This window comes from Lutra lutra, chromosome 6 (assembly GCF_902655055.1).
Source record: "Lutra lutra chromosome 6, mLutLut1.2, whole genome shotgun sequence".
In the NCBI taxonomy this organism is placed as follows: Eukaryota; Metazoa; Chordata; class Mammalia; order Carnivora; family Mustelidae; genus Lutra; species Lutra lutra.
Genome location: NC_062283.1, coordinates 59436710 through 59462705, shown reverse-complemented (window position 1 = coordinate 59462705; position 25996 = coordinate 59436710). Strand labels below are relative to the sequence as shown.

At 41.8% G+C, this 25996-nt stretch overlaps 1 protein-coding gene across 2 annotated transcripts in view; it reads right to left on the bottom strand.

The window, feature by feature from the left end:
- Positions 1–15882, bottom strand: part of RCAN2 (regulator of calcineurin 2) — a 268960-nt gene extending 253078 nt beyond the window's left edge. Inside the window, exon 1 of one of the 2 annotated variants that reach the window (XM_047733367.1) lies at positions 15755–15882. The gene's annotated coding sequence lies outside the window, so the exon portion shown is untranslated. Of the gene's footprint in view, positions 1–15661 lie in introns of both variants that reach the window. The other variant, XM_047733366.1, reaches the window with a different exon arrangement.
- Positions 15883–25996: the final 10114 nt, after the last annotated feature.

The following is a 25996-nucleotide window of genomic DNA, read 5'->3' as shown; positions in this document are numbered from 1 at the left end:
GACAGTACCTAAATGTGTCCAAACAGAAAACTGAGTTCTTACAGTTTCAATTCCTCTGAAATCATCACATTCCCACTAAATGTTCTAACGAAATACAAAGGAAACTTAAAAAAAATCCAGTTCAAATGAACAACATTGATGTGATATTCAGGTGACGTTGTTTTGCTAAGATAACCCTGCACCCTCACCGTGACCCGTACTAAGGATGGTAACGTGGATGATCTGGAGTTCTGAACGTCCCCACCACCCACCCTGAAGTAGGACTCTCCTCCTACGTCTCTTCATTTCCCGCAAAACTAACTAGAGCCCCACACCATCACATGCCTTCCCGTCAGGCAAATGGCAGAAGCCCACCAGTTCATTCCTATAAGTCCAAAGCAACTGAAATGGGTCTTGACACCAACGTGACTGGACATAACAACATAAATTCAGGCACCAAAATCACATGTCACTCTTACTCATTAAAAGACGGTCTTCGGGATGATCCAAAATAGGCTAACCTTCTTTCGGATTATCAGAGAAATATAACACCCCCCAAATTTAAACATTCCCATGCAGAAGGCCTATGCCCCTCCCCCACGAATGCCTCCACAGGCCTCACTGTGACAAGCAGTGATGGGCCGCAGAGGTGGAAGGGCCCCTGGTGTAGACCTGGAGCCAGCACGGGTTTACCTGCAAGCCCTTAGACATGGCAGTCCACTTCCCCAGCCTCAGTCCCCTCATCTGAGTAAAATAGGGATAAAAACAGAGCCTAGCTCTCAGGGCTGTGAAGAGATAACATGTGGAAAGTGCTTAGCCCCATGCCTGCTGCTTAACAGGTACTCAATAGCCACAATTATTTCTGTTTAGTCACACACCCCAGCCTCACAAAGAAAAGGGGGGGTGGGGGAAGAACACACTGTCTTACCACAACAGAAGCATTTCAAAATAATTCAAGACAGAAGCCCTTATGAGGTCTGCCTGTGGGAGGTCCAGACACCCTACCGGCCATCCCTGGGCTTCGAGATGGAAGGGGGGCGCAACCCCAGACCACTTTCTGAGAAGAGGCCTTTTGAGACACCAAGTAAAAGCAGACACACTTATCTTTGGAGTTCCTTTTTTTTATAGTTAGCAATTATGTGAGGAGAACAAAGGGTTTAAAGACTCTGGAAGGTGCTGGAATCATTAATCTTGTGCTTCTGAACTATTTAGGATGGATTTAATGACCGGTTCATTTTACCACTGACTGAGTGCCCACCACAGGCACGCTGTGGCGAGGACAGCGGGGGTCACAGCACTAAGGAGTTGAGGCAGTTCAGCCTCCGGGTACTGACTGTCCAGCGGAGGTCTAGGTAAACAAGTGAGCTGCGAGTCTACCGGACTCTAGCTTCACTGACGACAAGGACTCTGCCCAACTGGCTTTCATCCCCCAGTAGGCACAGACCTGGTGCATAGTAGGTGTGAGTGAATAAATGAAATACATGAGGGAATGGATGAATGAATGAATGAATGAGTATATGAGTGAGTGAGATATAAAGATTAGCCCATGTATGTGCCATAAATACAGGTTCCAAAAAAAAACCAAAACAGTGATTCCTTTAAGGAGGGCTCAGGGCTTGGGGAAATCCAGAAAAGAAGGAACCTGAAGGACGACAATTTTAAGAGACAGAAACAGGAGAATGTCCACCTATAATTTTATACAGTTTGCAATGTGCTCTAAATTAGTTCTCATTAGTTAAACGGTTCTTATCCTGATTATTATTATGTGTAGCCTTTCTATAACATTCTATATCTGCAAATTGTATGTAACTGCTTCTTTGTTATTTATTATAAGGACTTTTGATTTATTTATAAACGGCTTAGTGGTTCATTATTTATTAGACTAGGAAATTGAACAAATAATATCTGGTCTCTAGCAGCCCTGTCTCAATGATTATTATTGGTCTCCTGGGGTTCACTAATAAGCAGCCATAAAAAAAGTCAATTTGTAATTAGGAAAAGGAATGTACATATTTGGCAGCATTTACAATGACATGACTGACAGCAGACAAGACTGACAGAAGGTCTGCGGCATACGAGGAATAACCTCGTAATGGTATTAGTATATTAAAAATAAGCCACCACCAATTCTAGGATAAGAAAAGAGGTCTATGAATGGCCTTAGCAATGAGCAGGATACTATGAAGACTGCATACCAGTATCTCAGGGGCACCTGGGAGGCTCAGTTGGCTAAGTATCTGCCTTCTGCTCAGGTCATGATCCCAGGGTCCAGTCCAGTGTCGGGCTCCTTGCTCAGTGAGGAGTCTGTTCCTCCCTCTCCTTTTGTCCCTCCCCTCTGTTCATTCTCTCTCAAATAAATAAATAAAATCATTTTAAAAAACACTATCTCAATAGTAGGAACCCAAAAGCAAAAAGAGACAGAATTTTGGAAAAATCACTGAAAGGACTGGTCTGATAAAAAAAAAAAATAATTAAAACTGAATAAAAAAAAAACATCTGGCAAAGAAAACAACTGTCTCAGGGAGGATCTGTCGCCAAACTAGATAATGACCCATTTCTACTAGATGTTCTTAAATTTAGATGATTTCAAGTGACTACAAGTTTCTCTTTTTACACTAAAAAAATATCCTTTAGCTAAGTGTTTATATTCTACCATCAGAACATCACTTCTTTTTTTTTTTTCCCTTCAGGAAGATTATCTATATCTTTACTTGCTTACCCAGTCTTTTAGAAGGAAGAAGTTATTACTTCAGCTTTTCAAAGACTTAGGATCACTGAGATGAGGGCCTCTGAGAAGAAGATTGTGGGTGACAGATCCTAAAGAAGACAGATCCTCTGAACAAAGTCAGAGAGAGGACTCTGTCATGATCTAGAATCAGCCTTCTAGAAAAAAGAGTAACAAAGAGAACTCATGGTCGATGGGAGGTGGGGCAGAACAGTGCTGCTGGGATCTCTTGGGAAATCCACCACATCAGGCTCCCAGAAACACTGGAAACAGCCCACACACACAGTTGGTGAATGTCTCTCATCTTTATTATTCTTTGGATCTTCTTTCCTTAACGATATGCCCTTGAAATTTATACTGTCATAAAAATACCTAGGGTTGGTTTTCATGCATATCCATTAACATATTTCTAATTTTGTTCAGGTAAAATAACCTTCTCATAGTATCACACCTTGGATTGAGTTGTAAGACAATAGCCAGGCACGGCTATGAGAGCGTCATGACAGCTGGGCCAACAGAAAGAGGTTCTCTCTTTTTTTTTTTTCTTAAGATTTTATTTATTTATTTGTCAGAGAGAGGGAGAGAGCACAAACAGGGGGAGCAGCAGGCAGAAGGAGAAGCAGACATCCCACTGAGCAGGGAACCCTCATGCAGAACTTGATCCCAGGACTCTGGGATCATAACCTGAGCCGAAGGCAGACGCTTAACAGACGGGGCCACCCAGGTGTCCTTTGAGGAAGAGGTTCTATTCAATTTGAAAAGAAACACTAAAGGTATGGTATACGACTGGGCCTTCTCACTCAAGACAAGAGCCTTTGCAAAAAGTAGAATCATACCTAAATGTGGGATTTTTTAAAAGCAGTTTTAAAGAATAAAACTAGAAGCCTCATGAGAAGCCGCTACATTTGGAGATTTCCACATGTGGAGACCCTGAAGGCCTTTTCATGAATAACAGGGTCATCCCTACAGTGCCTGCTTTGTGGTCTCCCTGGAGCGGTTTAGGTTAATAAACAGAAGCATGAAAAAAGCAGAGCACCACACAGACAAAACCACACATCTGGGTCTTCCCACAGGACCACTGTGGACTGTCCCATGTCCACATAATTAATTACTGAGCTATTAATACTTTCACTAATACACAATTGAGCCTATGTAGAGTCAGGCTAAACTTCTTAATGTCCTCAGTTTCTGGTTTCATGGTCTGGACAGTTTTCACGCAGCCTGAAGCAAGGTTTGAATCAGAGTAACCTGCATGTCAGGAAGAGAAGCGAGCTCTCCAGGTTTACTGTTTATCTCACCTCTACCCGGAGACATTTCCAAATGGGTCCGCGCACAGGTGGTGGGCCCATGCCAACCTCCCTGGCCCTCCAGAAGGAAACCAGCCCTCCCAGTGTAGTTGCAGACCAAAAGGAGGAATCCCCTCTCCCTACCCATGAGATCCCAGGAGGCAGAAACCAAGCCAACAACCAAGATGTGAACCAAGAATCCCCTTGGGGTCTCCATGAACTGTGGCGCTTAGACGCAGGTCAGAAGGTCTGCGTTGAAAACCTGACTAAGCAAGCATTTCAATTCAGAGCTTCACCTAGATGCCACCTTATCAGATTATGAAGTTTAATGCTCAACAACAGCTGCGAGTGACAAAGAAATCACCGAAACAGAAAAATAAAATAAACGACACCAAATAAACACATTTATGATAGATCAGTTGCAGAATATCTTGCCTGACCAAAATTTAACCTTTTTTATAAACGGTTGTTCGTACATCATAAAAGATCAAAGGAGTATCATTTATGCAACACAGCAGGAAAAAATTAACATATTCATGAACTAATACTTTGCTTTCACTTGTCAAAGTTGAGACTTGGCTCTTGAGCATATAAATTTTTGTTTGAACTACCATTAATTTATCTGAATTTACCATCCTCTATTTCAAAATTCATATGATACCGATAATCAAATAAATAATTTCTTTCTGGACAAATTTTTAAACGTCAAGAGATATGTATAAATTGGACTTTGATTTGTCCTGTTGAGACCCCATTCCTAGACTTTTTATCTTTAATGGCTACAGAAGTCAAAATAAAAAAAATAAATTATATGCACTTAGCCTGTCTTGCTGAAAATTTCATGGGAGGAAAATGATACAAATTGGTGGTTTAGCTCAATAAATTGGTCAATATAGCCAACCTGGTGGATGATAGCCTAAGAGTGAATGCAGAGACTTTTGGTGAAAGACTAATCTGATTAATCTTCAAAATAAAATTCTAGAATAACCGTTTAAGTGATTTTTAAGAAGATTCCAATGGAAAAATCCTAGTTATTTATCCAAAAGAGTGTCCTCGCATTGTTTCATTTCCTGGAAGGTGAAAAAGACATGCCTGTCCGAGGCTTTCCCCACAAAGGCCCTGACAGCCATGGAAGGGAACCGGTGAAACCCAACTCAAGCAAATAAGGATGCAAATTTGCTGTGCATATTTTTCGGGATTTAAAGGCAAACTGAACCAGTGTTCCCTTAAACAGAGGTTGCTTATTCTACTTAGTTTAAGTCAGCTTTAGTAGCTCAAGAGGCTACAATGGCAGCTGCGAGGGTTCCGGCTCCACACGACCCATGGCATCATATGCCAAGCCCCAGATAACAGAACCACTAGGAGAAAAGTGAATCCACTATTGTCAACTCCCCTACAAACACTCACGCATGTAAAAGCTACCAGATCCCTCCACCCACACATTCTCAACTCCCACAAAAAAAACCCACCAACCTCCCTGAAGCAATGGTTAAGCACGTACATTTCCAGAGTAAAGGTTATCTCTGGAAAGCACTAACACCAACCACCCCTCACTTCCACCAAGAAACTGCTTGTAAACAGGACAGAGGTGAGACCTATGTTCTGATACACTGCTCTTGGAGATGTTAATTACAACAACCTCCTGGAAAAACAATTAAACGCAATGTCAACATACGGAAAAAGCCTTAAGAAGGTCCATCTATTGGAGTTAAAGTAATCTGGTAACTTGCTTAATTGAGAATTATCTAAATGTTCAACAATGGGGGGAAGGTAAATGAATCTGGTAAAATCATACAGGGGAATGATATGCAGATACTGAAAACAAAGTTCACAAATATTTTGACTTCACGTGAAAAGTTATTTAAAATGTTTGGTGAAATGCACAGAGTGCAAAATTCTACCCACAGTTCGATCCCAATTCTACATTGGGAGGGCATATAAAAAGCCCGAAAGGACATACAACAAATGTTAATTGTGTTAATTATCATTTGCTCATGGTGACACATGTGATTTTAATTTTCTCTTGTTATACTCTTCTCCTTTCACTTTTTTAAAATTTTACAGAAAGCACGTAAGTCCAAGAAAAAGAAATCATTACAAAATCAGGCCAAAGGGTCTCTAGTTTTCCTGCTAAGTAGACAGGCCTCAGCAGACACTGGGGAATATTTCTAGGCTTCTTGAGCAGATTCCATGTCCCACCCGTCTCTCACACTTAAGCTCTGGTGATGATTTCTTACACCCCACATAACGCCCATGTCTTTCTCGACCTTGGCTTTGGCTTTCAGCCTTCTCTGTTTCTACTAAAACACCCTTCTGGCAGTTACCTCTTGTCTGTAAATCATGTTGTCCACTCCCCCTTCACCAACAGGACCCAATTCTCTGCCCTGGTCAGGTTCCTCCTGGCCCAGTCTGGTCAAGTCTTGGTATTGACAACAAGTAAGTTACCCTTGAAAAAGACAGGCATCATGAACCACCTACAGTAAACAGGGCCAGGAAATACAGTTTTTATAATGCATTCTATAAAAGCATTTTATACACAGCGGCCCTGCCTCCCCAAACAGACCTGGGGCTATCGCAGGTCCAGCTGTAACTGATCTCTTGGGAGGTCCCCATGGTGGCAAGCATCCTTAACATCCGTGCAGGGCACTGCGTTTTTCACTGCACATTCACAGACTCACGGCATTTTATCCTCATGACTCTGAAATGTGGGAAGATCAAGTATTCCTTTCCTAATTTTTAGAGCTAAGAAAAATCGCAATTCAGAGACTGGGCTCTGAGTGGCTTGTTCCCCCTGATCCTCAGTGTGTTCTCATCTGTAAATAGTGATGATAATACCCGCAAGGTGGAGTTGTTGTAAGGATTAAATGAGATAACGTATGCAGGGTGCTGAACACAGTGTCTGGAACAAGGACAGCATTCAGCAAATGCCAGCTCCTGTAACTGTGAGGTCAATGGGAAGCTCAAGGTTACATAGCTGGAAAGTGACAGCGCCAAGATGAGAATCCAGGACTTTTCATGCCAAGTTTACCCTTTTTCTACTTTATCCTCCAACTCCATAAGAAGAGCATTAGGGTATGGCCCATGCCCTCAAAGAACTTGTCATATTTTGTGGTAGGCACATCCCAAGTACATGAAACAACAAAGCAGTCATTCCCATAAAGAACTAAGGCAACAGGAATAAAAGCTAGGATATGGCTCCCAAATTACACAATTCTTTGGTCCAACAGCAACTGTTAAGTGTTAGGTATCTTCTTATGCATTCATTCCAAAGCTTAGGAAACGCAAGTTTCATCCCTGTGTCAAAGTGAGTTGTGTATGGGGAAATCAGATGAGAAAATAAGTCTCTTTTCCATACTAATAATAGAAAATATTTTCCGTGGGCATTCTGAACTTGAGGACGTTTGAGCTATTTTTGGAAACTTTTCGTTAGCTTCCAGAAAGTACCATTCATGATCGTATGCTTTTCTTTTTTTTTTTTTTTAAGATTTTATTTATTTATTTGACAGAGAGAGATCACAAGTAGGCAGAGAGGCAGGCAGAGGGGGAAGAAGGCTCCCTGGCAAGCAGAGAGAACCTGATGCGATGCGGGGCTCGATCCCAGGACCCTGAGATCATGACCTGAGCCGAAGGCAGAGGCTTAACCCACTGAACCACCCAGTCGCCCCTGATCATACACATTTTTAAGGGACTTAAAAACAGCTTCGGTTGAGTTCAAGGCTGCTTCTTAAAACATCTTCAACTCGGGGCGCCTGGGTGGCTCAGTGGGTTAAACGGAACACATTAAAGGCAAAGGAAGCATACACACAAACATAGAGTAGGAAGTCACTCTGTCGACATTTATTTGCTGCCATAGTAATAATCCCATAATAATGGGATCGAGGATTGCCAACCCTAGGCATACTATTTCTTTATAGTAATCTTGACCTATTTAGGACATGATAAAAGAGGAGCCTAAAACTTTGTGTTATAGAATGTTGCAACTTCTTTACATGGAAGAGGGTAATTTACTAATGGATACTTTGAGATTCACATCTTGGAAGGTTTTAACTTCCCATGTGTTTTTATATTCCCAATATCTACAACTTTCTAAGGTTGAGAAATGATGCTCTTAAGGGGTGGCCCTGAGCAGAACTATGAAGTAGGAGAAGGCTTTCTTAAGAAACGCTCTACCTCCCTTTGTCTATTCTGCTGGGGGTGAGAGGTGGGGATGCCCAGTGACTGAGCCCATTCAATGAGGCACTCTGGTGCGTGGTGCCTGCTTTCTGTCATCTGTGTCACTCTTTACAGCAGCTTTGCAACATGTACATTAGTCACCCCAGTTATTCAGAGATGACGAACCTAAGTCTCATGGAATTTGAGTGACACACCTAAAATAAAGAAACTGATCAGTCCTCCACTTCAGTGCCCATTAGGGTTTCCCCTCGCTGAACTGGGCTCCCCCAACGTCAGACACCCCTGTTAGTACCTGCACCATGACTAGTTCACATCAAGCTGTTAAGGACAGGCTCTCATTTGAGTTAGTCTTTTTCATTTGTTAAATTTTGTAAGATTCATTTATTTATTTATTTATTTATTTATTTTTAAAGATTTTATTTTATTTACTTGACAGAGAGAGATCACAAGTAGGCAGAGAGGCAGGCAGAGAGAGAGGGGGAAGCAGACTCCCCGCTGAGCAGAGAGCCCGATGCGGGGCTCGATCCCAGGACCCTGAGATCATGACCTGAGCCAAAGGCAGCGGCTTAACCCACTGAGCCACCCAGGCGCCCCTCATTTATTTATTTTAGAGAGAGAGAAGCTGCAAGTGGGGTAGGGACAAAGAGAGAGAAAAAGAGAACCTCAAGCAGGCTCCATGCGCAGCACTGTTGGTGGAAAACAGTATGGAGGTTCCTCAAAACACTAAAAACAGGGGTGCCTGGGTGGCTCAGTGGGTTAAAGCCTCTGCCTTCAGCTCAGGTCATGATCTCAGGGTCCTGGGATTGAGCCCCACATCAGAATCCCTGCTCAGCAGGGAGCCTGCTTCCCCCTCTCTCTCTGCCTGCCTCTCTGCCAACTTGTGATCTCTGTCTGATAAATAAATAAAATCTTTAAAAAAAAACACACTAAAAATAGAAATACCATATGATTTAGGAATTCCACTACTGGGTATTTACCCAAAGAAAACAAAAACACTAATTCAAAAAGATATGTGCACCTTTCTGTTTACTGCAGCATTTTTCTACAAGAGCCAAGACAGGGAAGCAGCCCAAGTGTCCATCCACAGATGAACTGATAAAGAAGACGTGGTATTTACATACAATGGAATATTACTCAGCCATAAAAAAAGAATGAGATCTTGCCATTTGCAACAACGTGGATGGATCTAAAGGGTATGATGCCAAGGGAACTATGTCAGTCAGAGAAAGACAAATACCATAATATTTCACTCCTGTGTGGAATTTAAGAAACAAAACAAAACAAACAAGACAAAAGTCAAACTCTCAAATATAGAGAGCAAACATGGTTGCCAGAGGGGGTAACTGGGGGGGTAGATGAAATAAAGGGGAGTAAGAGTACACTTATCCATGAGCACTGAGTAATGTACAGAACCCTTGAACCATTATATTGCTAAGAAGAAGGAGGAGCAGAAAGAGAAAAAAAGAGGAAAAAGAGGTAGTAATAAGAGTAGTAGTAGTATTCCTATTCTAAAAGTAAGCAGGCAGGGGATACCCGGGTGGTTCTGTCAGCTGGGCGTGTGACTTCTGATTTCAGCTCAGGTCATGATCTCAGGATTGGGAAACTGAGCTCCTCTCTGTGTGGAATGTGCTTAAGATTCTCTTTCCCTCTCCCTCCGCCCCTTCCCCCCTCACACTCTCTCTCCCTCTAAATAAATAAATTAATTAAATTAAATAAGCATAAACTAAAAATGACCAGGCATGATTTTAACCTAAGTCAGTGGCTCTCTAGCAAAATTTGAGACACGATGGAAGGACTTCAAAATGTCAAGACTCTTGAGATATCTATTCAACTGCTTCTCCCACTAAGACACAACAACTAAAGCCCAAGAAGGGCTCTGACTTTGCAGAGGTCATACAACAAATCAGGTGTAGAGCCCAGATGAGAGCCAGGACTCCTGACTCAGAGCTATTCTCTTTTACAGCATCAGCCACAAATATTCAAGCATAGGGTAAAAAACACAATCCAGACTCGTAGGACTTATTCCAATGATATTAATTCACACTGGTCAGGCCTGAGTGCACCTCTCATTAACTGTGTGGCCTAGATAACATACCCTCTCTTTGCCTTGGGTTTCTTATCAATTATATGAGTATAACAATAGCCTTATTCTGTTATCGTGTGGGTCAAACATGGTAATTCACGGAGCTCTAACTTCTTTGTGCTTGGCATAAACAATGAATGAATGTTATATTGTTATTATCATTAAAATTATTTTTACTGTACTACAACTACTAGTGCACATAATTGACAGTTCATTCTTTCGCCTTTGGGGTAGTAGGTAGAAACAGCTTCCTGCTATCAAATTCATCTCCATATTCTCTAAAGGCAGCCCTAACAGTCTCAGGAATGGTGGTAAGATGAGTAGAAGGTTAGCATCAGAAATAAATTACCTTTGAAAATAAAATTGCCTACTGAGCACTTTCATTTGAGGCTGAAAGTCAAAATTCCCCATTCTTCTCAAACCTACTCTTTCTCAATAACTTCCTTTTTCCCTCAGTTTTATTGAGATATAATTAATACATAACATTGTATTTATTTTAGGTGTATCTCTTAATGATTTGGTGTTTGTATATATTGCAAAGTGACTGCCACAACAAGTTTAGTAAACATGCATCCCTCATGCAGTTACACATTTCTTTTCTTACGATGACAACTTTTAAGAACTACTTTCTATACAACTTTCAAATATACAGTACAGGATTAACTATAATCACCATGCTATACATTACATCCCAGGGCTTATTTATCTTATAACTAGCAGTTTGTACCTTTTGACCCCCTTCTCCCATTTTTTCCACCTCCCGTCCCCCACTCCCTGGCAACCACAAATTTGCTCCCTGATCTATGAACTTGGTTTCCTTAAATTCCACATATAAGTGAGATGGTGCAGTATTTCCATACTGTTCTCCATAATGTCCACACCAATTTATATTCCCACCAACAGTGCACAGGGATTCCCTTTTTCCCACATCCCTGCTAACACTTATCTCTTGTTTTTTTTTGTTTGTTTTGTTTTGTTTTGTTTTATTTTGACAATAGTCATTCTAATAGGTGTCAGGTGATATCTCATTGTGGTTTTGATTTCCACTGCCCTGATGGTTAGTGCTGTTGAGCACTTTTTTATGTTCTTATTGGCCATGTGTATGTCTTCTTTGAAAAAAAAAAAAGTCTATTCAGATCCTTTGTCTTCATTTTTTAATTGGATGGTTTGGATTTTTTTGCTATTGAGTTATATGTGTTCTTTATATATGATTGATATGCAAAGCTTTTCCCATTCCATGGGTTTCCTTTTTGAAGAAGGTTTTCAGTTTGATGTAGTCCCATTTGTTCATTTCTGCTTTTGTTTTCAACTGCTTTTGTTAACAAATCCAAGACATCATTGCCAAGACCAGTGTCAAGGAGATGAACCTCTATGTTTTCTCATAGAAATTTCATGGTTTTAAATTTACATTCAAGTCTTTCATCCATTTTGAATTAATTTTTGTGTGTGGTGTAAGACAGTGGTCTGGTTTTCTTCTGTTGTATATGGCTGTCCAGTTGTCCCAACACCATTACTAAAGAGAATATTCTTTCCTCATTGTACATTCTTGTCATAAAATAACTGACCATACATTGTGGGTATATTTTGCTCTATTCTGCTCCACTGATTTATGTATTTGTTTTTATGCCATGTTGTTCCCCATACCATAATTTTGCAACATAGTTTAAAATCAGAAAGTCTGATGTCTCCTGCTTTATTCTTTCTTTTTTTAAATTATTAATTATTTTTATTAACATATAATGTATTATTTGCCCCCGGGGTACATGTCTGTGAATTGTCAGGCTTACACACTTCACAGCACTCACCATAGCACATACCCTCCCCAATGTCCATAATGTCCAATCACCCTCTCCACATCCTCCCTCCCCCCAGCAACCCTCAGTTTGTTCTTTCTTGAGATTGGTTTGGCTATTTGGTGTCCTCATGGTTCCATACAAATTTTAGGATTGTTTGTTCTGTTTCTGTGAAAAATACCATTGGTATTGCAGTGAATCTGTAGATTGTTTTGAGTAGTATGGACATTTTAACAATATTAATTCTTCTAGTCCATGAGCATGGAATATCTCTCCATTTATTTGTGTCTTCTTCAGTTTCTTTAATCGATATCATAGTTTGCAGGGTACAAGTCTTTCTACCTCCTTTGATAAATTTATTCCCAGGTATTTTGTTCTTGTTGATATAATCATAAAGGGGATCCTTTCTTTACTTACTCTTTCTGATAGCTCATTATTAGTGTATGGAAATGCAACTTATTTTTTCATATTGATTTTATATTCTGCAACTTTACTGAATTTGTTTATTAGTTCTAAAAGATTTTTTTTTACTGGAGTCTTTAGAGTTTTCTATGTATATGTCATCTGCAAATAGAGATAGTTTTACTTCTTCCCTTCTTACTTTGTGCCTTTCATTTATTTATTTTTCAGGCTTAATTGCTCTGTATTTAAGACTTCCAGGGGCGCCTGGGTGGCTCAGTGGGTTAAGCCGCTGCCTTCGGCTCGGGTCATGATCTCAGGGTCCTGGGATCGAGCCCCGCATCGGGCTCTCTGCTCAGCAGGGAGCCTGCTTCCTCCTCTCTCTCTGCCTGTCTCTCTGCCTGCTTGCGATCTCTCTCTGTCAAATAAATGAATAAAAAATTCTTTAAAAAAAAAAAAAGACTTCCAGAACTGTGTGTCAAGAGTGAGCATCCTTGTCTTGTTGCTGATCTTAAAGGAAACGATTTCAGTTAAAATTTCCCATATTTTTCAAACCTAATCTTTCTCACTTAACTCCCAACTCAGTTAAAAACCTGACCATCCATCTAGACATCAACTCCTTCTACATCACTACCCACTTGGTGGCCCAGTGCCACTGATTTTCCTCCTGCAAGAGCTCTCTGAAGATCTCTCTTCTCTTTCTCCATTCTACCTGGTTCGGGCACAACGAATGTTATTTATTTATTTATTTTTGCTTGAATCACTCCAGTGGTCTAAACTCTCAGCGCCTTCCCCTGCAACCCCACCTACTTCTCATCTCCAATGTCACCTGTGCAAAATACAAATTAGATCAAATCATTTCTCCCATAAAAGCTGTATAATTTCTCCTTTTCCATAGGGTATATCCACATCCTGGGCTCACTGAAACACACAACCCCCCCACCCCAACTCCCCTGCCACTCCCTCACTTCAAAGCACCCAGATGTTCTTTTAACACAAACTTTCCTTCCATGTGGAACACCTACTTAGCTCCTTCTCTAGAAAACTGCACTGCCTCCTGCAATGCAGTCCAAACACAAACCTTTCTGCGAGCTCTTCCAGATTCCCTCCACCCTTCCTTCTCTGGACGTCCAAAGAACTCGTTCCTATCTCCACTAACCATTCGTCGTGTTGATCACTATCACCTATTTTCTTATCCTTCTTTTCTGCTAGATTGATTCCTGAATGGCATGGGCCTCATTCATTTATCCTCTGCCACAGGACCTACATAACACACAGTACAGGCGGAACAAAATACTGCTGAATAAACAGAGTGGGTGGTACCCAAAGTAAAAGGAGTAATAAAATGAGACCTCAGTGACTATCAAAGTTGATCTCAATTAAAGCTAGTTACTGTTATATATAACTAACTGCAAACGATTATGTAAGTAGTTTTCAAAAGAGTGTGGTATGAACTTGCAAATGGCAAAGCTCTCAAGTTCCCATTTAGGCTTGTTAAATGTTCATCAATGGAGAGAGAGCACCACATCCTCCCAGATTTAGCCCGGTTCTGCAGGACCTGCACACAGAAGGCATTCTGAAAGCTCTTGCAATCCTGAACCTTTATTTGAGGACACTTTTCCCTCACAAAATTCCGTGGACTGGACTCGGGTAGTAGGTGCTCAATAAATGCTGACTGGATTTGCAGTAGATTTGAAAGCAAAGTGCAACTCACATTTTAGACTAATTCAATGCAATGACCGTCCTTAAGATAATAGCTCTAAGCCTAAAGAAAATCAATGGGCAGACTGAAAAGCAGCCAAATGCTCACTCCCCTGCCTTGTTCCACAGTCAATGCTGACCTGCTTCTTGATCCTTTCCAGCTTCTGAGATTTTCCAACTTCACTGTTTCCCCAGAATGGAAGGGGCCAGTTAGCCAAGCGTTGCCCTGTACCTGTGATATATTTGCCCTGTGCTTTGCTGTTGATGTAATGTGTGAGAAAGTTGAGTGGCATTTTTAAAAATGTCCTACTTTTCCTAAAGCCTATGTGTGACAGGTTAAGTGGGGTTCTAGCTGAAGGGGGTAAGAAGTACGGACTGGAGGGCGCCTGGGTGGCTCAGTGGGTTAAGCCGCTGCCTTCGGCTCAGGTCATGATCTCAGGGTCCTGGGATCGAGTCCCACATCGGGCTCTCTGCTCAGCAAGAAGCCTGCTTCCCTCTCTCTCTCTCTCTGCCTGCCTCTCCGTCTACTTGTGATCTCTCTCTGTCAAATAAATAAATAAAAGTCTTTAAAAAAAAAAAAAAGAAGTACGGACTGGAATGCTATAGCATTTTTTCACCTTCAGTTGTGAAACTGTATGTTAAAGGGAGCCCAGAAACTTTTGTTTTTACTAAAATGATATATTTTTAAAATAAATAAATAAATAAAGCTTGGGCAGGGAACTCTAAATTGGATGTCTATGTAACACCTCTATACCAATGTAGGAAATAGGAAGATTCAAAACATGCACTCTGCTATAATTCATTCTGGGGTAAGAAAAAGACAGCAGTGCCTTGGAGAATAAATCATTAACTAAAAGTCAAACCGAGACACCCTGGAAACCAGTGAGGCCAGGCGGCCGGGATTTGCCTCTTCCCTCGGGTGACTTCCAGAGCGAAGCATCCCACAGGCAGACAAACTCGGCACACTGCACTCCCTTCTATTTCACTTTTCAAACTCGAAGTTATTTTTAGATGACCCATGCCCGCTAATCCCAGGCAGGACAATTCCCAGCCCGCTGCGCCTCAAAGTACCTTCCTCCTCCCCGGCACTTCTTTTCAAGCACCGGGAAAGGAGCTTCTCCGTTTTCTCCTTTTTTCCCCCGCAGAGTGTAGTCCACCTGCCCTTTCCCCTCTCCAAACCTCAGTCCCGGGGGCCACAGGCGTCATCCTCGCTGTTCTACTTATGCACCTGCTGCTGCTACTGGAAAGGCGAATCCCTGAGCCACTAGGAATGGGGCAGGGGCTCTCTGAGACCCGTGCCCTCTTCAAGGGAGACCCTCCCCCGCACAACACACACCAGGCCGCCGCGGGGGCTGACAGCGTCCCTCCCTCCGCCGCTGCCGCCCCCCCGCCCAGCCCCGGAATCCCACCGCGCTCGCCCGCCCGCCCCCTGCCGCGTCCTCCTGCACCGCCCGGGCGCAGCGCGCAGCCCCAACAGGACAGGGCGCAGGGGCGAGCGGGCCAGTACGGTTACATAACCGACCTGCTGGGCGTCCGCGATGCGCCGGCAGAGGCTGAGGCGGCGGCTCGGGAGTCCGCGGGGCCGGCGACTGCGGGCGCAGCGCTGCCTGCTCACCTGCCGGCCGGTGCGAGCGCGTGGGGGCGGGCGCGGTGCCCGCGGGCCTGGGCGTGGGGCCGTGCGCGGCGCGCTCCGCCTCCCGGTCTCGAGGTCCGTGTGTCCCCGGCTCTCTGCCTCCCGCCCGCTCCTCCCCGCAACCTCGACCGCCTTCAGCCGGGACAAAGCGGCTCCGGGGAGGGGCCGAGCCGGCGGCTCTCGCAGGAGCCAGCGGAGATGGGCGCGCCCCCAGCTCCGACTCATCGGGCCAACCTCCAATCAGACCCCAGGAAACCGAAACCCCCTGTGTGGCCTCCTCTCCTCCCCTCCCCCCTGACCCGGCGCCCTTCCCGAGCCCACAGTCGCTCTGCTCCCCGGGCTGCCCCACTGCCCTCAGCACCGCCCCCCCAACACACACACCCCGCTTTCCACTCGGGGTGCCCAGGAAGCGGAGAAGCCCCTCTGGACCCCTAGGGCAGATGCCAGTGCTCAGGAGTTCCGGCCCCAGCGGGGAGGGCTCCCCGGGGTCACCGCCGGGAGGGGGCTGATTGTGAAGCTAGGGATGACTAGGCAGGGACAACCCAGAAGAAACTGGAGGAGAAGCAAACTGTGGGTGAGGAGTATTGGAAGAGAGACTTTTTTCACACGCAGACCGAGCTCCCCGACTCCGGTCGAGGAAGGTCGGGAAGCCCCCGGACGGTCCGGGGGGCGTCTGCGCCGGGTGGGTGCGGCGCCCTCTGTCTGGAGACCTCCATCCGCCCCGCCCACGCGCTCAAGGTGCCCTGCGCGGGCTCCCCGGCTTTGCCAGGATTCGCTGCCACCAGACCTGGGGACAGAGGGCTTCAAGGACTCCTATTGTGTGAGAGCCGGTGACAAGTGAGAGGCTGCTTTCATACAGTGAACGGCTGGATGTGAATCAGATTCTAGGCTAGATCTGTTGCTCAACAAACTTAAGGTAGACGTGTCTGCTTTACAAAATAAAGCAATTCTGAGCCAGAGGAAGCCTGTGGCTCATGGGTCACAAGGGCTATGGCAGGAGAAAGTCAGTCAGTCGTGTACAAGACCAGAACAGGGAAAGTGGGGAAAATTCAAGGAAGAAGGGCCGGGTCGGGGTAGGAGTGCGGACCAACTCAAAGAGGGAGTAAATAATATTCAAATCAGTTTTATATTCTGTTATCTTTCTAATTGCTATATAAATAAGCCTTTTTTCCTTTTGCTTCTTATGCCTTTCTGTTTCCTGATAACAATATTAAAATTGCACTGAAGCTGTGGATAAGTTTCACAATTACTCTTCCGTCAGCCACACACCACCTTGTGTTTTCCAAGGTTGATGAAAAATTTCATCTTAAACAAAAGCAAGGAACAATAAAACCAAAAGGGTAAACCTTAGCTTGTCACTCCGATTAATCTGCACTAATATAAATAAAGACAGAATTTCAGAGTTAAAAATGGCCTTAGATTCCTACTCTTCCAAACTTCTGGATGCATAAATTCATAAATATCCACTGATATAGATGAATTACATTTTTTAATAGAATTTTGTGGTTCCTGAGATTCCTTGGTGGCTCACCCAGTTAAACAAAGGACTCTTGATTTCCTCTCAGGTCATGATCTCAGGCTCCAGGGATGGAGTCCTGGGTGGGCATCAAGCTCAGCAGGGACTTGGCTTCTCTCCCACTCTCTCTACCCCTCCCTACATCCCCCACTCTCTCTAGAATGGATGAATGAATCTTTAAAAGAAAAAGAAAAAGAAAGAAAGAAAGGAAGGAAGGAAGGAAGGAAGGAAGAAAGAAAGAAAGAAAGAAAGAATGAATGAATCATCCGAAAAGACATCCATATACTGAGCCCAAACTTGCCTTCCTGGGATTTTCACTCATTGGTTCTAATTTACTTTTTGAAGCCATGGAGACAGAGTCCAACTCCTTTTCCAACTGACTGTGTTTCAAATATGTAAAGATAGTCACCATGTCTCACTCACTCCAAGACTCCCCTGTAAAACATCCTTAATCCTCCAAACAAAATCTCATTTGCAGTAAGTACTTCCTAGAATCATCACCAACCTGCAGACTTTGATCTAAATAGCATCTATTCTGTAAATATATAAATATATATTTCTTTGTAAATACAAAGAAAATTTTATGATGATGGAAGTTAATATGTTTATTGCAGAAACTTTGAAAAACATAAGATTCAATGTGAAGATAAAGTAATATATGTAACATTCAATGTATCTTAGCTGTTACAAAAAATGAACATAGTCATTTTCCTCCCACTAAGATACAGTATTCTCTTTTTGTTTGTTTAAAAAAAAATTTTTTTTAGGGGCACCTGGGTGGCTCAGTGGGTTAGGCTGCTGCCTTCGGCTCAGGTCGTGGTCTCAGGGTCCTGGGATCGAGCCCCGCATCGGGCTCTCTGCTCAGCGGGAGGCCTGCTTCCTCCTCTCTCTCGGCCTGCCTCTCTGCCTGCTTGTGATCTCTGTCTGTCAAATAAATAAATAAAATCTTTAAAAAAAATTTTTTTTTAAAGATTTTATTTATTTATTTGACAGAGATCACAAGTAGGCGGGGGAGAGGGGAAGCAGCTCCCTGCTTAGCAGAGAGCCTGATGTGGGACTTGATCCCAAGACCCTGAGATCATGACCTGAGCTGAAGGCAGAGGCTTAACCCACTGAGCCACCCAGGCGCCCCTGTTTGTTACAAATTTTTATTTAAATTCTAGTTAGTTAACATTCAGTGCAATATTGGTTTCAGGAGTAGAACTGAGTGGATCATTACTTAGGTACAATACTCAGTGCATCACAAAAGCTCTCCTTAATATGCATCACTCATCTAGCCCATCCCCTGCCCAACCCCTTCCATCAACCTCCAATTTGTTCTGTCCTTAAGAGTCTCCTTTGGTTTGTTTTCCTGTCTCTGTTTTTCCCCCCTCCCAAATGTTCATCTGTTTTGTTTCTTAAATTCCACATATGAGTGAAATCATATGGTATTTGTCTTTCTTTGATTAATTTCACATAACATAAGACAATCTGGCTCCATCCATATCATTGCAAGTGGCAAGATTTCATTCTTTTTGATGGCTGAGTAATATTCCATTGTAATATTCCATCAATACACCACATCTTCTTTATCCATTCATCAGTTGATGGATAGTTGGGCTCTTTCCATAGTTTGACCATTATTTGTAATGCTAGTATAGACATCTGGGTGCATGTACCCCTTTGAGGATCTATTTCTATATCCTTTGGATAAATACCTAGAAGTACAATTGCTACATTATAGGATAGTTCTATTTTTAACTTTCTGAGGCACCTCCATACTGTTTTCCAGAATGGCTGCACCAGTTTGCATTTCTACCAACAATGCAAGAGGGTATTCTTATATTTTAATAAACTTTATTTTTTAAATTTAAGGCTCACCACAAAATTGAACGGAAGGTATGGATATATTCCATATACTCTCTGCACCCACAAAGACATTGCCTCCCTCATTTTCAATACCCTCTGGTACATTTTTTACAACTGATGGACTTCCTTTGACACATCAGTATCAACCATAGAGTTAGTTGATACTAGAGTTTACATTAAGGTTCACTTTGAGTATTGTACATTCTTTGAGATTTAGCAAGTATATGACATATCCCCTATTATAGTCATATGCAGGAGAGTTTCACTGCTCTCAAAATCCTTTGTGTTCCTCCTTCCCTCCCTACTAACCTCTGAGAATCACTGATGTTTTCACTGTCTCTGTAAGTTCTGCTTTTCCAGAATGTCATAGAGACAAACTTACACAGTGTGTAGTCTTTTCAGATTGATTTCTTTCTTTTTTTTTCTTTTTAGTAATATGCATTTATGTGTTTTCATGGTTTGAGAATGCATTTCTTTTTAACTCTGAGGAATAGTCCATATTCTGGATGGGTCACAGTTTCTTTATCTATTCTCCTACTGAAGAGCATCTTGGATGTTTCCAATTTTTAGCAATTACGAATAAAGCTGCTATAAACATCTGTCTGCAGGTTTTTATAAAAACATATTTTCAACCAATTTAGATAAATATGAAGGAGTACAATTGCTGGATCATACTGTAAAACTATGCTATGTAAGAAAACATCAAACTCTCTTCCAAAGTGGCTGTACCAGTTTGCTTCACCTCCAGAAATGAGTGAAATTATCCTGTTGTTCCACATCCCCAGCAGCATTTGTCAACGTCAATGTTTTGAAATTTCACCATTATTATAGGTGTGTAGCAGAATCTAATTGTTGTTTTAATTACAGTTCCCTAATGATGTTGAACATTTTTCATATGCTTATTTGCCAACTATATCTCTTCTTTGGTGAGATGCCTGTTCAGATTTTTGCCCATTTCTTAATTTGGTTGTTCACTTTCTTGTTGTTCTTATCATTTCTTGTTGTTATTGTTTTAAAAATTCTCTTATAGTTTGAAGGACAGTTGTTTATCAGATATGTATTTTATAAATAATATCTCCAACTCTGTGACTGGACTTCTCATTCTCTTAACAGTGTCTTTTACAGAACAGAAGTTCTTACTTTTATTGAGTTCCAGTTCATCAGTGATTTATTTCATGGATTGTGCCTTTAGTGTTTTATTTAAAAAGTTTTCATAATTCCCAAGGTCATCTGGATTTTGTCCTATTTTATCTCCTAGGAGTTTTATAGTTTTGTAGCATTTTGTATTTGGGTATGTAATACATTTTGAGTTAATTTTTTTTAAAGATTTTATTTATCTATTTGACAGACAGAGATCACAAATAGGCAGAGAGGCAGGCAGAGAGAGAGGAAGGGAAGCAGGCTCCCCACTGGGCAGAGAGCCCGATGCGGGGCTTGATCCCAGGACCCTGAGATCATGACCTGAGCCAAAGGCAGTGGCTTTAACACACTGAGCCTCCCAGGTACCCCACATTTTGAATTAATTTTTATGAAGGATGTAAGGTCTGTGTCTGTGTATATAACATAGTTTTTTCACATGTGGATGTCCAGTTGTTTCAGCACTGTGTGTTGAAAAGACTATCTTTTCTCCATTGTATTGCTTTTTCTCCTTTGTCAAAGACCAGTTAACTATATTTATGTGCCTCTATTTATGGACTCTCTATTCTGTTCTCTTGATCTATTGATCTATTCTTTCACGAATATCACACTCTTTTAATCACTGTAGATTTATAGTAAGTCTTGAGGTCTGGTTGAATCAGTCCTCTGATTTTGTTCTTCTTTAATATTGTGTTGGCTATTCTGGATCTTTTGCCTCTCCATTTAAACTTTAGAATCAGTTTGTCGATATCTATAAAATAATTTGCCAGAATTTTGACAGAAAGTACATTGAACCTATAGGTCAGGTTGGGGAAAATTGACATCTTGACCATATTGAGTCTTCTTATCCATGAACATGGAATATCTCTTCATTTATCTAGTTTTTGTTGGATTTCTTTTATCAGAGTTCTGCAACTTTACTCATAGAGCTTTTATCTATATTCTGTTAAATTTATACCTAAATATTTCTTTGGGGGGTACTGATGTAAATGGAATTATGTTTTTAATTTCACATTCCATTCATTCATTGTTGGTATATGGTCTAGAGACTTTACATGGGAGGAAACAAAAGAACACACACATTCTCTGAAAGAAAGAAAGTCAAGATAATGCAGTATGATTCTAATAGATCAAGGACTCTCTGGTGTCAACATTCTCCAACCAAAGACTACCATAAACACACCTATATTTAAATAAGCTGAATTTATGCTCACTTCAATAAAAAAGAATGTACCCCATGGAAATAATGTGGCATGGCATTAAAAGAATATTAGAAGACTTCCAATAGGACTTAGACTTTTTTAAGTGATTTTGAAGAGGGTTTGAGGAAGCAATGCTTTGCTCTAGATTGGATGTTCTTAGAAAGGAAGAATACTAATTTGCTTGCATATATATTAAAAAATCTTATCTAGGGGGCGCCTGGGTGACTCAGTGGGTTAAAGCCTCTGCCTTCCGCTCAGGTCATGATCCCAGGGTCCTGGGATCGAGCCCCATATCGGGCTCTCTGCTCAGCGGGGAACCTGCTTCCCCCTCTTTCTCTGCCTGCCTCTCTGCCTACTTGTGATCTCTATCAAATAAATAAATAAAACTTTAAAAAAAATCTCATCTATAAGATAGGAGAAATGAAGCAAGTCTACAGCTATAATTGGTAAAGAAAAGACTTTCCATATTAGCCAGGATAGTGGAATATTTGATCACTTTTTCTGATTTGGATGATTTTTGTCTCTGTTTATATGTGGTTGCAGAAGCTCTTGCTTTTGTCTTGATTTCTCATGATCCTAGGATATTTTGTGAAACTGTTTGTATTCAAGAGGAGAACACCAAGGCCAAGCTGATCGTGCCTGGCAGATCATAGCTCTTCAGACCATTTTTCTTTCTCACTAGTGACATATCATCACTGTGAGAGATAAGCTTTCCCTCACCTTGGCAATCTCACATAACTTACCAGCCCATCAATCATCCTTAATAATAATCAATAACACCTAGTATCTAATGTCTGCCACACTTTCTCCAAGTAAAAAAAATAAATAAATAAACAAGTAATACGTGTACTTTCACAGGAATTTTGTAAGAGAAAAGAATAAGCATAAGTCTCCCAAGACAGCTAGGGAAACACAAAAGATTGGGCTGTGTGATGGGCAACAAAAGAAAGGACAGTTCTGTGAGTATAGAACAGTGCAGGAAGATGTTGTAGAGAGGTCAAGATTTGGGCTAGTCTTCAAAAATGAATTACCTTCGGAGAAAAAAATAAGGCAGTGTATATTTCAAGAGCCACACTAACCCTGGAGAAGATTATCTGTGGCCTTGTTAACTTTACTATAACATGCAACAGACAGGAGTGGCAGCAGCCAGGACAAGACTCAGCTTTAAGGCTGGATTAGCATGGAAATGGAGAATAGAGGGAGACAGAGGGAAAGGAAATTGGTCTAGCACTGGGCCAAACCCAGTCCAAAAGACTCACTGTGATTCCCAAATAACACCATAGAAGACAAAAATAACTGTCTAAGCACGTTGTCATCAAGAAGTCGCCCATAGAAACACTGGCTCATCTTGACAAACAAGAAGCTTGCAGAAAGGAGAAGAGAGAGACTCCATTACCAAGATCCTAGGGTGGGGACTGGTTCTTGGATACCAAGAGGCTCAAGAGGCTCTAAGGATAGCTTGATTATATCATTGAGGCTGGAGATCCTTAAAACATCCCTCTCTACTAAAGTTTGGATCAATTCCAGAGCCGAGGATGGAGCTGAACTACAGGCAGGGGTATAAGAAGTGAAGGACTGAAAATACTGGGGCCCAAGTCAAGTCTGAGGTTTTCATCTCAATTTTGCTATTTACTAGCTGGATGTCCTTGAATAAATAAATTACTACTCTAAACCTGAGTTTTCTCATCTTTGAAGTCAGGAGCATGGTAACCATACTATACATTGTCATGAAAATTATACTATAATGTTTATAAAGCATTAGACCCAGTGTCCGGCCTCAGTAAAATTTAGCCATCATAACCATCATTGTTACCATCACCATACCATCATATCACTATCATCTGTTTCATTATTGGAACAGATTCATTATTGCATCATCATCACCAAAAGGAAGAGAATGCTCTAAGATAGAGGTCCTCAAATTATGGTCCCGAGGCCAAACCAGCCCCAACATACCTTTGTGAATAAGGTTCTATTGGAACACAGCCACACTCATTCATTTATGTATTGTCTATGGCTGCTTCTCCTACACCAGCAGTTGAGTAGTTGTGATAAGAGACTTCCAGACTGGCAAAGCTGAAAATACTTGCTATCTCCTCCTCTACAAAAAAAAATAGCAGAATTCTACTCTACGGCAAGAAAAAGATCAAATGACCATGGTTGTGTTCACACAGGACTTCCATGTAAAAAAAAAAGCACAGAGGTAAGTATAGAGAGTAGTAAGAAAAGGTTGAACAGGTGACTTGAAGTACACATACCTTTTAAACAGTGTTAAGAATTAAAATTGTACGCCATATTCCAGTCATCTCAGATCAATGGAACTAATTTCCTCTCTAGGACAATGTACATAATTTGGGGGACCCAGCACAAAATGAAAATACAGGGCCCTTTGATCAGAAAGGATTAAGAATTTCAAGCTGATGACAGCAGAGCATTAAAGCAAGCACAGAGCCTCTCTGCACAGCCTTGTGTCTCTCACACATACATGCATATGTACACGCGCACGCACACATGCATGCACACTACACTCACAAAAACACCTATAACTGAAGAGCAATGTACAGGCAGTCAACTGCAAACTTAGATGTGGGTTTTCTTTCTTTCTGCCTACCAGAGCATTTTCTCCTATAAATGATTTCTCTACACCCACAACCTCCTCCTCCTCCCATTTTGATGCAGCAGTAAGAGCACTTTCCCTCCATCTGACGCCTTCATTTTTGCATGACACATCAGTATTATTGCTCAGATTTCTCTTTTCCTATTCATTTCAGCATGCTATGCCTCAAAATAATCTAGTCTGCTTTCGCAGTCACTCTAGGTTCAGCATACCAGGATAAAAGCCACTATTGCCCAGGTTGGATCTTACTTGGTTTTGGAGCATGCACGTGGAGTATATAAAGTTGTACAGTGAAAGCGTTGGTAGAAAGACATGCACAAAAACAGCCACAGGGCAGCTAGGCTGATCTGAGCTGCCTTCCCAGAAAGAAGAATGTGCAAGAGGCTACAATACGGGAATTGCCTGTTTAACTGAAACTCAAGAACGATTTGGTTTTCCCAAAAAGGAAAGAAAACTCTACAAAAAGAAACAGCAAAAGATAGATAGATTGTGTTTTGGTTTTAATGCTCCTTTGACAGTCCATGGAGTGGAAAATGTATACATAAAAAAGTCTTTCATGGTCCGTAGTGTGGAAAATACTTATACATAGACGGATACCAGAAGTTCTCTCCTGTTATTGTACTTTTTTTAAGTCTGCAAAGAAAAGCAAATGCTTTGGGAATCAGGAGTATGAGTGTGCAAATAGATGTCAATAGGCTGATTCCAGATGTGATAATAGATCCCTAAGTCCCATAGTGAGGTAAGTCCTCCCGCAGGGGTACGGATGACTGATCACCCTCAAGGACACCTGTGACTCATTAGTGTGGGTTGATTTTCCAAAGAAGGAGCACCCATAGGCATCCTTATTTGCCAGGCTTTAGTCAGAATCCTCCAGGAGGTGACAAGGTGACAGATGACTCTGATAAATTAATTTGTGCTAAGGTGACAATGGTTGATAATAGACTCTCTGGTTACTCTCAGATAACATCTATACTTCAATGACTTCTTTGGAGTCGGATGGCCACAACTCATCCTGTCTTTTCACCAGTCTGTTTGTCCCTGTTCCTGAGCATGCCCTTTGCTTTCAGCCTTCCGGACTGTGCACTGGCAGTTCCCCCTGCCTGGGTGCCTTTGCTGGGCAAGCTCAAATTCCTCCATCAATGGTGAATTGAAAAGAATAGCAACAAATGCTACATACTATATTTTAAGACAGTGATTTTCAAAGAGTTGTCCCAGGACCAGTGGCATTGGCATCACTGCAGAAATTGTGAGAAATGCAAATTTCTCAGATCTATTGACTCAGAAACTTAGGGTGAAATCCAGAAACCTGTGTTTAACAAGGCTTCCAGGGTATTCTGACACAGGCTAAAGCTCGAAACAAGTGTTCTAAGCATTTGTCCTACATTGGCTCATTCGATTTTCACAACAACCCTCTGAGGGAAGTACTGAGATTGCCCCCATTTTACAGATGAGGAAACTGAGGCACAGAAAGTTTAAGCAACTTGACAGAGGTCATTCAAAGCTGAGCTTTGAATCCAGGCAATCTGGCTCAAGAATGTGGTTGGTCTACTTCTCAACTATGTTATCCTTTGGATCAATGCTTCTACAAAGCCTCTTACGATTTCAATCTCCCAAATCTCACAAGACAACATCAATAGTACTCACGACACTTACTTGTCTTGTGATACTCGTGATTTTCTTGTCATTCTATCCTCAGATATCCAACATGTACATTGCAATGAGCAAACTTCAATATATGATGAAGGAATGAATAAATGTTTTGACTCAGAAGTAACTTGACCAGTACTTTTCAGAAAGCTTTAAAAAAGAAAAAGTACTTTCCAGAATCTCATCTCTCACCTACTTAATCAGAGTCTCCAGGAGAGGAGCCTGGATATCTGAAATGTAAAAAGTTAAACCCAAAG